Below are 14159 nucleotides of genomic sequence, written 5' to 3' on the forward strand. Positions count from 1 at the left end.
TCCCCCCCTTCCCCCGTGTGACTTCTTCACGCCCGCAGCCTCTGCTCGGCCGGCCGGGAGGGGGCGCCCTCTAGCACAGGCAGCGCTGACTGCTCTCCATCACTCCCCGGTGCCTTTTGAACTGGCCCGCGACAGGCTGCTGTCTCAGCACTTGAGACGGCACTGCGCACGCGCGGCTCTTTAACCCTTTGCCTGGAGGACAAGGAGGGAAGGGAGGTGGGGGTGCAGCATCCCCTTGGAGATGTGCCATAGCAACAGAGATAGAAGAATTTAAGATTTACTCCCACTTAGCAACACAGATGCACTCACTGAGGAGAAGCACGAGGGGGTGGGGGTGAAGTCCAGGCTGCCCAGGCATATACAGCGACGATGACAGGTGCCATCCGAAGGGCTGGTACATTGGGGGAGATTTGTCAAAACCTGTCCAGAGGAAAAGTTGCCCAGTTGCCCATAGCAACCAATCAGATCGCTTCTTTCATTTTGCAGAGGCCTTGTTAAAAATGAAAGAAGCGATCTGATTGGTTGCTATGGGCAACTGGGCAACTTTTCCTCTGGACAGGCTTTGATAAATCTCCCCCAATTAATTAATTATGCTTTCCATTTCCTTAGCAATGTTCCCCCAACCTGTGGCTCTAGCTTCTACAAAACTACAATTCCTGTCATGCATGCTGCGAGTTGAAGTTTCGCAACAGCTGGAAAGCGACAGATTGTCAAGCAGTGGTTCCTAACCTTTACCCCTTAGCCGTCTTAGGGTTGTCACTAGAGATGAGCGAACTTACAGTAAATTCGATTGGTCACGAACTTCTCGGCTCGGCAGTTGATGACTTATCCTGCATAAATTAGTTCAGCTTTCCGGTGCTCCGGTGGGCTGGAAAAGGTGGATACAGTCCTAGGAGACTCTTTCCTATGAATGTATCCACCTTTTCCAGCCCACAGGAGCACCTGAAGGCTGAACTAATTTACGCAGGAAAAGTCATCAACTGCCGAGCCGAGAAGTACGTGACAAATCGAATTTACTGTAAGTTCGCTCATCTCTAGTTGTCACCTTTCTTGCAAAAAATAAAAAAAATACCGGCCATGCTAATGTGCATAATTAATTATACAGTGGTCCCTCAAGTTACAATATTAATTGGTTCCAGGACGACCATTGTATGTTGAAACCATTGTATGTTGAATCCATAACTCTATGGAAACCTGGTAATTGGTTCTGAACCCCCAAAATGTCATCCAAAAATAGGAAAAAGTGAGGATTAAAGAAACATAAGTAGATACCGTATTTATCGGGGTATACCACACACCGGCCTATAACACGCACCCTCATTTTACCAAGGATATTTGGGTAAAAAAAGTGCGTGTGTGCGCGTGTATACCCCGATACACCCCCAGGAAAGGCAGGGGGAGAGAGGCCGTCGCTGCCCGCTTCTCTCCCCCTGCCTTTCCTGGGGTCTAGAGCCCTGCTGCCGGCCATTCTCTCCCCCTGGCTGTCGGCGCCGCTGCCCGTTCTGTCCCCCTGACTATCGTTACCGGCGCCCCATTGCCGGCGCCGATAGCCAGTGGGAGAGAAGCGGCGCCGACAGCCAGGGGGAGAGAAGGGGCAGCGGCACCCGTTGCCGGCCCCCATCCCCGGTGGCATAATTACCTGTTGCCGGGGTCGGGTCCGCGTTGCTGAAGGCCTCCGGCGTGCGTCCCCTGCGTCGTTGCTATGCGCTGCACGACGCATGTCGTCAGCGCCGGTACCGATAGTCAGGGGGACAGAACGGGCAGCGGCGCCGATAGCCAGGGGGAGAGAAGGGCCGGCAGCAGGGTTCTAGACCCCAGGAAAGGCAGGGGGTGAGAAGCCGGCAGCGACGGCCTCTCTCCCCCTGCCTTGCCTGGGGGTGTATCTGCGTATAACACGCACATAGACTTTAGGCTAAAAAATTTTGCCTAAAAAGTGCGTGTTATACGCCGATAAATGCGGTAACTAATATAAATAAAGCAAATCCTTACATATAAAAGTTAGAAAGATCTGCTGGGAGCTGTAATCACTGTCTATGTAGTGGACTGGAGCTTCTTCAGGGTCCTGTACAGTACACAGTGTCCTAAAAAAGTAACATGGAGCCGCCCTCACCTGGTGTCCAAAGGAGCAGCTAACCCTGGCACAGGTAAAGAGTATAGAACATGTAATACCTCCCTGTACTGTAGGGGGCGCTACCAGACACCAGTCAGTGCATACACTTCAGGAATGCAGGCATTTTACCAGTGAAATATCCATTCTGATTGGTCGGTTCTTCTAGCCATTGACACGTTTTGCAGATCTGGACTGTCCATAGCATTGTATGTCGAGTCTGGTTTCAAGTTACAATGTATGTTGAGGCCATTGTAAGTTGAGGGATCATTGTATTTGTGTGACATCACAGGATACACATATGCGGGGGAAATTTTGTCCTATTCTGAGCCCTATAACGTTTTTTTATTTCTCCTTATATAAATGAGGGCTAATTTTTTGCTCACCGATCTGTAGTTTTGAACAGTACCATTTTTGTTTCGATGTGACTTTTTGATCGCTTTTTATTAATTAAATTCAAGAGTTGCAGTTAGTTACTAACTACAACTCCCAGCATGCCCTGATACAGCCTGTGGCTCAGCAGCTGCCCCAAATGAAAACTACAACTACCAGCATGTTGAACTATATAGTAGTAGTATAGAGTATAGGTTAATGTTTCCCAACCAGGGGTACCTCCAGCTGTTGCAAAACTACAACTCCCAGCATGCCCTTATGCAGCCTGTGGCTCAGCAGCTGCCCCAAATGAAAACTACAACTCCCAGCACGTTGGATTATATAGTAGTCTACAGTATAGGTAATGTTTCCCAACCAGGGAGCCTCCAGCTGTTGCAAAATTACAACTCTCAGCATGCCCGGTCAGGGCATGCTAGGAGTTGTAGTTTTGCAACAGCTGGAGGTGCTCTGGTTGGGAAACACTGGTATAGTATATGGTGCAACATTATGTGAGTTGGAGGATTGGTTGGATAAATACCGGCCATTGCATTTGTCAGGCCCATTATTAAAATCCTATATGTGTATTATAAATTATAACTGTGTGTGATGGATCATCCAAGACCTGGGGGGGAGAGGTCATTCAGACTATGGGTTTGTGTATTGCATTTTATTGGGGGTCTGGCTGTTTGTTTACATCTCCTTTGAAGTCAAAGGCTTTTTTGAAGTCATGCACTCTGGTCCCATCATATAATCAAACAGATAAGGGGCCAGGAAGAGAGAAGACCCCCTGATGGGATCAGAAGGGGGGGGGATCGAGTCTCCCATCCAAAAAGGCAGATATATAATATTTAACAATGCTAGACTCAGTGTGTTCAAGGCTGTGCCCAAAGCTAACAGGACCATCCGAAGAACAGCTGGACTCTCACTCTCATGGACTGATACCATCATGCTGTAAGAACTTCATCTTTTGTTTTCTGAACTTGTCTTGCAAAACTCTTTTATATTTTTTTGTAACTGTATGTCATTTGTTCCTGTATTTTTATATATATAGCACTTTGATACCTTCTATCGGATTAAATGTTTAATTAATCAGCTCTGGTCTTTGATCTCTAAATATATGAGCTCACCTTTCTGAAGGCAGCTCTGGTGGAAACACGTTTATCTAAGGGTTAATTTGGTGACTTGCTGGGACTAGTAGTGGATACCCAGAGGTCTGGTGGCCTTAACCCTTGCACCATCACACTCTTTCTAGTGTCTTGGCTGGACCGATAGGGTGTGATCGTGACAGCATTGCCGGTATTTTTAATATAAATATACCAGCAGGGTGGCCATAATATCAACTGTGCCAGTAAAATACCGGCCAGGTGGCAACCCTAATGATGTGTGTAATTATAGTTGCTGGTATTTTATGTGTATATGTTTTACTCCATATCCTATTCCCAAGCCCTGACTCACAGACTCGGGGTCTGAACGCTGGAAACGTTCCCCCCCCCCCAATCTCCTGCGGTAGACAGCATGCGCTCCATTGTTTTCTGTGGGGGCTCTGAAGAGATCTGAGTCCAGCACTCTGCAATCATTTGCGCACCTTGCTAGCCTCTCACTGAGCGAGATGGTGTCCCGTCCCGGAGATCGCTTCTGTGGATAGGGGATAAGTTCATTTCAGCTACAGTACTCCTTTAAAGAGGACCAGTCACCAAATAAAACTTTTAATATAGTGTTCCTTGTGTAATTAGCAGACATTTTCCCATTCATTAGCTTTTTTAAATGATCAACTTAAATATGTTTAAAATGTAATAGAAAAACACCCACTAGGTGGTTCTGTTCTGTTCCCTGCCACAATTAATACAGTGAGTTTGGTCTCTTCCCGACCTGGTAGGAGTCCGAACTCAGTAAGTGTTTCTCTGCACTGAGCTTGATTGACAGCTGCACAGAGCCTCACTGAAAGCTTATAGAGCTATATTCATCTATTCATCATGGCACTGCAACGATGTAAGGGCAGAAGTGGTCCCCCAGCGGGCTTCAGTGATGTCATGCCTGCCGGGAAACACCCACTGTGTCCTGCTGGGAAATTGCACTATGTGAGCACGAATAAAGGTAAGATACACAACTTTTGAAAGCTCTGAATTTTTTTCTAAAGGTGGAAGGAGTGTTAGGAGTAGTTAGGGAACATAGGCTTAGTTTATTTGGTGACAGGTACTTTTTAATCCCTTGCCGCATATGGACGTTTATAAACATCTATATGGGGCTCCCGATGTATGACGCGCGCTCAGCAGGTGAGCGTGCATCACACCCGGTGGGTCCCATTTTCTATAAGCAACCAGGACACGTGGCTAATGCCGGACATTGCCGATCAGGCTGATGTTCGGCATTAACTCTTTAGATCGCGCGTCAAAAGTGAAAATAAAAGCTTCCTGGCAGCTCAGTCGGACTGATCGGGACCATCGCAGTGAAATCGCGATGTCCCGATCAGCTAGAATGCAGCAGGAGGGTGCCTTACCTGCCTTCTGTGCATCCGACCGGCGATTGATTTCTCCAAGCCTAAAATCCAGGCTTGAGCAATCAACTGCCGATAATACTGATACCTGCCATTGCAATGCAATGGCAGTGATCAGTGTATTGAATCAATGTACTGCATGTTATAGTCCCCTATGGGAGCTATAACATTGCAAAAAAAAAATTTGAAAAAAAAGTTAATAAAGATCATTCAAAAGTTTGAATCACCCCCCTTTTCCCAATAAAAAAAACTGTGTAAATAAAAATAAACATATGTGGCATTGCCGCATGCATAAATGTCCGAACTATAAAAATATATCGTTAATTGAACCGCACTGTCAATGGCGTATGCGCGAAATAATTCCAAAGTTCAAAATAGCGTATTTTTGGTCACTTTTTATACCATAAAAAAATTAATAAAAAGTGATCAAAAAGTCTGATCTAAACAAAAATGGTACCAATAAAAACTTCAGATCACTGCGCAAAAAATGAGTCCTCATACCGCCCCGTACATGGAAAAATATAAAAGTTATAGGGGTCAGAAGATGACAATTTTAAACGTATACATTTTCCTGCATGTAGTTATGATTTTTTTTAGAAGTACGACAATATCCAACCTATATAAGTAGCGGATCATTTTAATCGTATGGACCTAGAGAATAAAGATATGGTGTCATTTTTATGGAAAATTTTGTCGCACAATGATTTTCTTTTCCGTTTCGCCATAGATTTTGGGGTAAAATTACTGATGTCATAACAAAGTAGAATTGGTGGCGCAAAAAATAAGCAATTATATGGATTTTTAGGTGCAAAATTTAAAGTGTTATTATTTTTAGAAGGTGATGAGGAAAAAACGAAAATGCAAAAACTGAAAAACCCTACGTCCTTAAGGGGTTAAGGACACGGGACCTACATGTGGGAACTTAATGCGCTTTATAACCTGTTGGTCACCGCTGCTATCAGAAGCCAGGACCCATGGCAAATTGGCCAATCAGGCCAATGTCCAGCATTAACCCTTTAGGCAACGCAATCAAAGTTGATTGCAGTGTCCAAATGCGGTAAATATGAAAGTCAACCAGCTCAGGGAGCTGATTGGGACCACAACGATGAAATTGCATGGTCTCGATTAGCTGAGAGGACAGACAAAGGTCACTAACCCATCTTCCGTCTGTCCGATTGGCGATTTAATAGTGCAGGCAGCCCCAGCAGTCTGTACTTATGGAGCACCAATAACATTAATCAATGCTTTGCTATGGCAGAGCATTGTACAGTATATAAAATCAAAAGATTGCATATAATAATCCTTTATAGGACTAAAAAATAGGGAATTAATTTATTTAAAAAATGGTTATGAATGTTAATAAGCCCTTTCTCTAATAACATTTTGAATCACCCTTTTTCCGTTTTTCAAATCAAATAATGTAAACAAAAACAAATGTAAACCTATGTGGTATCGACACATTTTTTGTCTCTTGATATAGCAGAAAAAAGCAAAAGACAAAGCATACACATTTTTGCACAAAAAGTTATAATTTTTTTAAAACTAGTAAAATAAAACAAACCCTATATAAATTGGTTCTTGTTTTAATGATATGGACCTACAGAATAAAGATAAGGTGCCATTTGTGCCAAAAAGTTCATATTTGCAATAGCAAATAGTAGTCTGGTACTACCTATGGCTGGGGATCGACACCCTCTCCAGGGGGGAAATGTTTTTGCTGGAGACCGCACTCTTCACCACATAAATGTGGATGATCTATTCTTGAATAATGAATCAAAAGATGAAAAGCAGACTGCACTCACCATACGTATGAAGCTTTAATTCGTCTGATAAAGCAAGTAACTTTCAAGGAGGAAGAGGCAAAAGGAACAGGGGCGTGCAGGACAGAACTGTTTTGCGTGACTCGTGTGATTGTCAGCTTGTGAAAGCGCGCGACTCGCGTGAAACAGTTCTGTCCTGAACGCCCGTTCCTTTTGCCTTTGCCTCCTTGAAAGTTCCTTGCTTCATCCGACGAAGTAAAGCTTCATACGTATGGTGAGTGCAGTCTGCTTTTCATCTTTTGATTCACTATTTGCCTGTTTATACGGATTTTGGACCCCTGGATTCGTATACACAAATGGACCACTTGCAGATTGTGTTCTTAGCGGTGTTTTTAGGCATTTTTTAAAAATTGCTCTTGTATGCTCTTGGTATGGCATCTTTTTCAATAAATTGTGTTTTTTACTCCCATACAGGTGGGAAAAAAAAGAAAAAAAAAAAAAAGAAAAAAAAAAAAGCTTTGTGTGCTTGTAAGTTGGCGTTTTCCCCCCCCAATACTTCAATAGAAATTCTTGAGTCACATGATAAAAGAATCACTTGGCTTGAAATAAGAAAAAGGGGAATTTAGTAATACACACTTTTTTTTTAATTCAAATCCTAGTGGTGGGTCTTAAAGGGGTACTCCGGGGGAAAACTTTTTTTTTTTTATGAACTGGTGCCAGAAAGTTAAACAGATTTGTAAATTACTTCTATTAAGAAATCTTAATCCTTTTAGTACTTTTTAGCAGCTGTATGCTACAGAGGAAATTCTTAACTTTTTGAATTTCTTTTTTGTCTTGTCCTGCTGTCACCTCTGTCTGTGTCAGGAACTGTCCAGAGTAGCATAGGTTTGCTATGGAGATTTTCTCCTGCTCTGGACAGTTCCTGATACGGGCATCAGGTGTCAGCAGAGAGCACTGTGAACAAGACAAAAAAGAAATTCAAAAAATAAAGATTTTCCTCTGTAGCAAACAGCTGCTAAAAAGTACTGAAAGGATTAAGATTTTTTAATAGAAGTCATTTAAAAATCTGTTTAACTTTCTGGCACCAGTTCATTTAAAAAAAAAAAGTTTTACACCGGAGTACCCTTTGAAGGACTAGATTGGGGACCTCTGAAATACAGGATTCTTCTATACCATTCTAAAAGGCCTTAGTCACACGTTTGGTCAGTATTTTGCATCAGTATTTTAAAGCTGAAATTGACCTGAGACTTAGACGCTAAGACATTGGTACTGTCCAGGGTGCTGTCATTTTTAGAGGTGTTATCCAGGAAAATAAAGATATAGCTGCTGTGTTCCAAAATATAGCAACACATCTGTCCTCAGACTGTGTGTGAAATGACAACCTGGTTCCATAATGGTAAGCCCATCTTATATGTATGCCACTGGCTGCAGCTGTTCATTAGACATTATGGGGGACTTTCTCAAACCTCTACATTCTTGAACTAGAAAAGTTGCACATTTTTTTTAAAGCCCCACAAGCAGTTAGCATTTTTAGCATTTTATAATTTTTACTACTTTTTGCCCTTTTTTGGGGGGCCAGCCACAGCAGGTTTTTTAAAGGGGTACTCTGCCCACAGACATCTTATCCCCTATCCCCTATAAGATGTCGAATCGTGGGGGCCTTGCCGCTGGGACCCCCTGCGAGCTCCGTGCAGCACCTGTGCTGCATCATAGACAAGATTGAAAGAGGTGTGACGTGACGATGGGGGTGTGGCGTGACATCTGGCCACTCAAACCCAGCGTTCCTAACATACTGTTTAGAATGCCGGGTGCGGCATGCGTGCTGCAAGGATATCGCTGCAGGACCCCCACGATCAGACATCTTTTTTTTTTTAAGTATTTATTTTTGGCATTTTTGAAAAAACCTGACAAAACAGTAACACTCCAGGAAGCACCACATGAGTGCCCAAACAATGTAGGATACAAGTTCAACCGTACACAGTTAAGTATAGGTAGCATAACAAACCAGCATCCCTAAAAAAAACCTCTCCATACATAACAGTAGCAAAATGTAGGAACCGAGCCAAACGTGCAACCCCCGGAGTAGAACAGCCCAACAAGTAACAAACACACGACCACAAGTGCACACCACACAAACACCCTAGATCACCCTCCTCCCTGCCTGTATAGAAATCAGTTACAACCCATAACTAATGTGGGGATCCCACCCACTCCGAAGGGACAACTGACTCCCCCAACATCAACCATGGCATCAAGACCTTGTTGAATTTTTTTGGGCACTTGCGACTCATATATAAGGTTCAATATACAAGGGAACATATTTATTAAAGGGGTACTCCTGTGGAAAACTTTTTTTTTTTTTTTTTTTCAAATCAACTGGTGCCAGAAAGTTAGACAGATTTGTAAATTGTTTCAATTAAAAAAATCTTAATCCTTCCAGTACTTTTTAGGGGCTATATACTACAGAATAAATGCTTTTCTTTTTGGATTGCTCTGATGTCACGACCACAGTGCTCTCTGCTGACCTCTGCTGTCCATTTTTGGATCTGTCCAGAGCAGGAGAAAATCCCCATAGCAAACATATGCTGCTCTGGACAGTTTCTAAAATGGACAGCAGAGGTCAGCAGAGAGCACTGTGGTCATGACATCAGAGAAATCCAAAAAGAAAAGCATTTCCTCTGTAGTATACAGCCCATAAAATGTATTGAAAGGATTAAGATTTTTTTTAATAGAAGTAATTTACAAATCTGTTTAACTTTCTGGCACCAGTTGATTTAAAAAAAAAAAAAAGTTTTCCACGGGAGTACCCCTTTAACCAGGTTGAACCAGCATGACATAGGAGTAGTTGTGGTATCTTTCCAAGCCATAATAACAACCTTACGAGCACAGAACAAGAACAATGCGCCTATGGGAGCCCAATTACAAACCATTAATCAATCCCAACAGACAATCAGGGGTCAACATAAATAGCGTTGAGCGCAAATTTTCGTAATTCGAATATTTATCGTGAATTTTGCATATTTGCAAATATGACGAATATAGCGCTATATATTTGCAATTACAAATATTTGTAATTTTTTTTTTCCCCACAGAACATATCACAGTGATCTCATCCCTCCTTGCTTCCAGCTTGTGGTCTAAAGAAGGCTCCTATACTATTTACTGTATAGCGATCCCTCAACTTTGGAGGACATTTTGGTGGCTTCAGAACCAATTACCAGGTTTTCATAGAGTTATGGTCCCAACATATGATGGTTTCAACATACAATGGTCATCCTGGAACCAATTAATATTGTAAGTTGAGGGACCCCTGTATTAGACTGGAGAGCGAATATTTGTGAATATGCAAATATGCTCATATTCGCGAATATCGTCACTAAAATTAGGTAGATAAATAGTGACGATATTGGCGAATATGACATGACAATATTCAAAATGAAAAATGTCATAGACCCATTATCACTTCTGTATAGATCAAGAAAGCGAAAATAACTGTGAATATTGAAATTTCGCAAAAATAGGACAAATATCCGTCTATGTATTCGCAAAATATCGCTAATTCGAATATGACATATGCCGCTCATCACTAAACATAAATAGAAATTCCAAATGATCTGCCAGAAATTGCATCAAACGTTGCTGTCCAAAAGGGAACAACACAAGGGCGACTTCACGCCGCATGCATAAACGACCCTCTAGCTATCGCACAGCGAAAACAGGCATCCAAAGGGGAAACACCAATATGAAAGAGTTTAACAGGAGTGTTAGAAAGACATAGAATAGAGCGAGACTGAATAAGCATATCCTGGGCATTAACCACTGTGGCATAGTACATCAATGCACCTCCTTCCACTGCCCTTTCGAAAGCTCAGGCATATGCTCCACCCACTTCAGATAGGTTAAGGCAAACGGATCAGGACCCGCAAATTGAAGCAAGGCATACGCCGGCGTAAACGGCTTGGAGAGGTCGGTGGCACCCAGGAGCAACTCCACTTCAGAAAAGTCCAGAGCTATAACAAGCAGGACCGTTTGAAGGAATTTGGGGGCCCCAAGCAAAATGGACATGGAGGCCCCCCCCCCCCCTTTGATGTTCACGCACGTCACACTCTAGGGCTGGCGTCAGGACGTACTAACGCCGGCCCTTGAATTCTTGGAGCGCAACGTGAGCGAACGTCGATACGACGCACATTAGGTGCAGCAGTGTTCCCCCCACATTAGGTAGGCAGCGTCCCCCCCACATTAGGTGCAGCAGTGTTCCCCCCACATTAGGTGCAGCAGTGTTCCCCCCACATTAGGTAGGCAGTGTCCCCCCACATTAGGTGCAGCAGTGTTCCCCTCCACATTAGGTAGGCAGTGTTCCCCCCACATTAGGTGCAGCAGTGTTCCCCCCACATTACGTGCAGCAGTGTTCCCTACCCATACCCCCTGTCCAGACCCCCCCCCCCCCCGGGCCATTTTTTTTGGTGGGGGTTTGACTGCTGAGACCCCCACCGATCACCTCGGTTGAAGTGGTTCTCCAGCTGTTGGAAAGCTAAAACTCCCATCATGTCTGGAGAGCCTCTGGCAATGGGAGTTGTAGTTTTGTAACAGCTGGAGAGACACAGATTGGACACAGTTTTACCCATCGTCACTGCAGAACTTACAAGTGACTACAGCTCTGATGGGACAGTCAGGAGAACACACAATGATATCAGTGACCTGAGTGACGTCTTCTTTTCTTCTTCATTTCATCCAGAGACCAGGTCTTCCTCCAGCTCCATCTTCTCTGCAGAGTCTGACATCCAGACATCAATGGCTCCTCACTGTCAGCAGATCCTCATCCTCTGCATGAAGACAGTAATCATTATAACCTTGCCAGAAAGTGATCCCTAAATATAATCCTGCCCCACACTGTACCCTAAATATAATACTGCTATACACTGTACCCTGAATATAATACTGCCCCACAATGTACCCACTAAAAATAATACTGCCCCACACTGTACCCTGAGTATAATACTGCTGTACACTGTACCCTGAATATAATACTGCCCCACACTGTACCCACTAAAAATAATACTGCCCCACACTGTACCCTGAGTATAATACTGCTGTACACTGTACCCTGAATATAATACTGCCACACACTGTACCCTAAATAAAATACTGCCCCATACTGTACCCTAAATATAATACTGCCCCACACTGTACCCTGAATATAATACTGCCATACACTGTACCCACTAAATATAATACTGCCACACACTGTACCATGAATATAATACTGCTATACTCTGTACCCTGAATATAATACTGCTATACACTGTACCCTAAATAAAATACTGCCCCACACTGTACCCTGAATATAATACTGCCATACACTGTACCCACTAAATATAATCCTGCCACACACTGTACCCTAAATAAAATAGTACCCCACACTGTACCCTAAATAAAATACTGCCCCATACTGTACCCTGAATATAATACTGCTACACACTGTACCCACTAAATATAATACTGCCACACATGCATACACATCATATATACATATACACCCCTCTTATCCTCTGTGTCCTCATCACCCCCCATAACCCCCCGCCAAACCTCTCCTCATCATTACTATAACTCCCCCCCCCCCACCTCTCCTCATCACTATTATAACCAGGGGGGGGGAGGGGTTATGGGGGGGGGGGGGGTGACGAGGAGAGGTGCAGGGGGGGGGGGCACCTCTCATCACCCTCATAACACCCCCTGCACCTCTCATCACCCCCATAACACCCCCCTGCACCTCTCATCACCCCCATAACACCCCCCTGCACCTCTCATCACCCCCATAACACCCCCCCCTGCACCTCTCATCACCCCCATAACACCCCCTGCACCTCTCATCACCCTCATAACACCCCCCCCGCACCTCTCATCACCCCCATAACACCCCCCCCCGCACCTCTCATCACCCCCATCGGTAGCGACGGGCCTGATATCAAGGGAGCCAAACTGCACATGAACCACATGTTTCAGCTGAAGATAGACATCTATGGGGAGATTCATCAAAACTTGTGCAGAGGAAAAGTTGACCAGTTGCCCATAGCAACCAATCAGATCGCTTCTTTCATTTTGAAGAGGCCTTTTTGAAAATGAAAGGAGCGATCTGATTGGTTGCTATGGGCTACTGGTCAAATTTTCCTCAAGACAGGTTTTGATGAATCTCCCCCCTTATCCCCTATCTTAAAATGTCCTCCCTCTTCCACCAGATCTACTACAATTTAAAGGGGTACTCCGGCGCTTAGACATCTTATCCCCTATCCAAAGGATAGGGGATAAGATGCCTGATTGCGGGGGTCCCGCCACTGGGGACCCCCGTGATCTTGCACGCAGCACCCCGTTACAATCAGTCCCCGGAGCATGTTCGCTCCGGGTCTGATTACTGGCGATCATGGGGCCGGAGCATTGTGACGTCACGGCTCCGCCCCTGTGTGACATCACGCTCTGCCCCCTCAATGCAAGCCTATGGGAGGTGGCGTAACAGCTGTCATGGCTCCGCCCCCATGTGCCATCACGCTCCGCCCCCTCAATGCAAGCCTATGGGAGGGGGCGTGACAGCTGTCACGCCCCCTCCCATAGGCTTGCATCGAGGGAGCGGAGCATGACGTCACACAGGGGCGGAGCCGTGATTGCCCCGTGATTGCCAGTAATCAGACCCGGAGCGAACATGCTCCGGGGACTGATTGTAATGGGGTGCTGCGTGCAAGATCACGGGGGTCCCCAGCGGCGGGACCCCCGCGATCAGGCATCTTATCGCCTATCCTTTGGATAGGGGACAAGATGTCTTAGCACCGGAGTACCCCTTTAAGTCAGGAAACTGGAGTAAGTTGTAGCTGAAATCTAAAACAAAAAGTGCCCTACCGCCTTGGGCAAAAATATATAAAATCTAATATTTTATTTTAAAATAACATACCCTGGTTTATTAATAAAAACAGGAAATTAAATGACAAAGCTTTTCAAGCTACATGAGCTCTTAGCCATTGCAGAAACAAATACAGTAAAAAACAGGAATGAAAAAATGACATTAAGGATCAAGGGCTGAACAGAGAATGGAAGCATGGCTATGAGCAGAGAGGAAAAGCTGCAATGGAAGAAAAAGACTATGCACTGCGGGCAAGAAACATGTACTGCACAGATTGCGCCTCCACTGCCTTCACTGTGTATTCAACAGATTCATCTAAACCGCATTTAGAATGAAAAAAAAAACAATAGGTAAACGCAATTTGTTATTTCGTATCAGCGGAAATCGATGCCAGCTTGTACCTAACATAGATTTCATAGCGTGGCACACAGGCAGCTATTGAGGTGCCTGCGCTTCTTAATAAATCTGCCAGCAGCATTTTACTTAATAAATTTTTGTTTGTAAATTCCACCTAAAATGTTATCAGCTGCTGTCAGA

General features: G+C 44.3%; 2 protein-coding genes across 5 annotated transcripts in view; one reads left to right on the forward strand and one right to left on the reverse strand.

Annotated features, from left to right (window-relative positions):
* Window positions 1-11510, reverse strand: part of LOC130296714 (potassium channel subfamily K member 9-like) — an 89409-nt gene extending 77899 nt beyond the window's left edge. For 2 of the 4 annotated variants that reach the window (XM_056548556.1, XM_056548559.1), the window contains exon 1: window positions 1-270. This exon is cut by the window's left edge. The gene's annotated coding sequence lies outside the window, so the exon portion shown is untranslated. Of the gene's footprint in view, window positions 271-309; window positions 432-11431 lie in introns of those variants that run through there. The other 2 variants (XM_056548557.1, XM_056548560.1) reach the window with 2 other exon arrangements.
* LOC130296715 (glucagon-1-like) overlaps window positions 2976-14159 on the forward strand; it is a 111147-nt gene continuing 99963 nt past the window's right edge. The window contains exon 1 of the mRNA XM_056548565.1: window positions 2976-3430. The gene's annotated coding sequence lies outside the window, so the exon portion shown is untranslated. The remainder of the gene's footprint in view (window positions 3431-14159) is intronic.

This window comes from Hyla sarda, chromosome 12, assembly GCF_029499605.1.
Source record: "Hyla sarda isolate aHylSar1 chromosome 12, aHylSar1.hap1, whole genome shotgun sequence".
NCBI classification, from domain to species: domain Eukaryota; kingdom Metazoa; phylum Chordata; class Amphibia; order Anura; family Hylidae; genus Hyla; species Hyla sarda.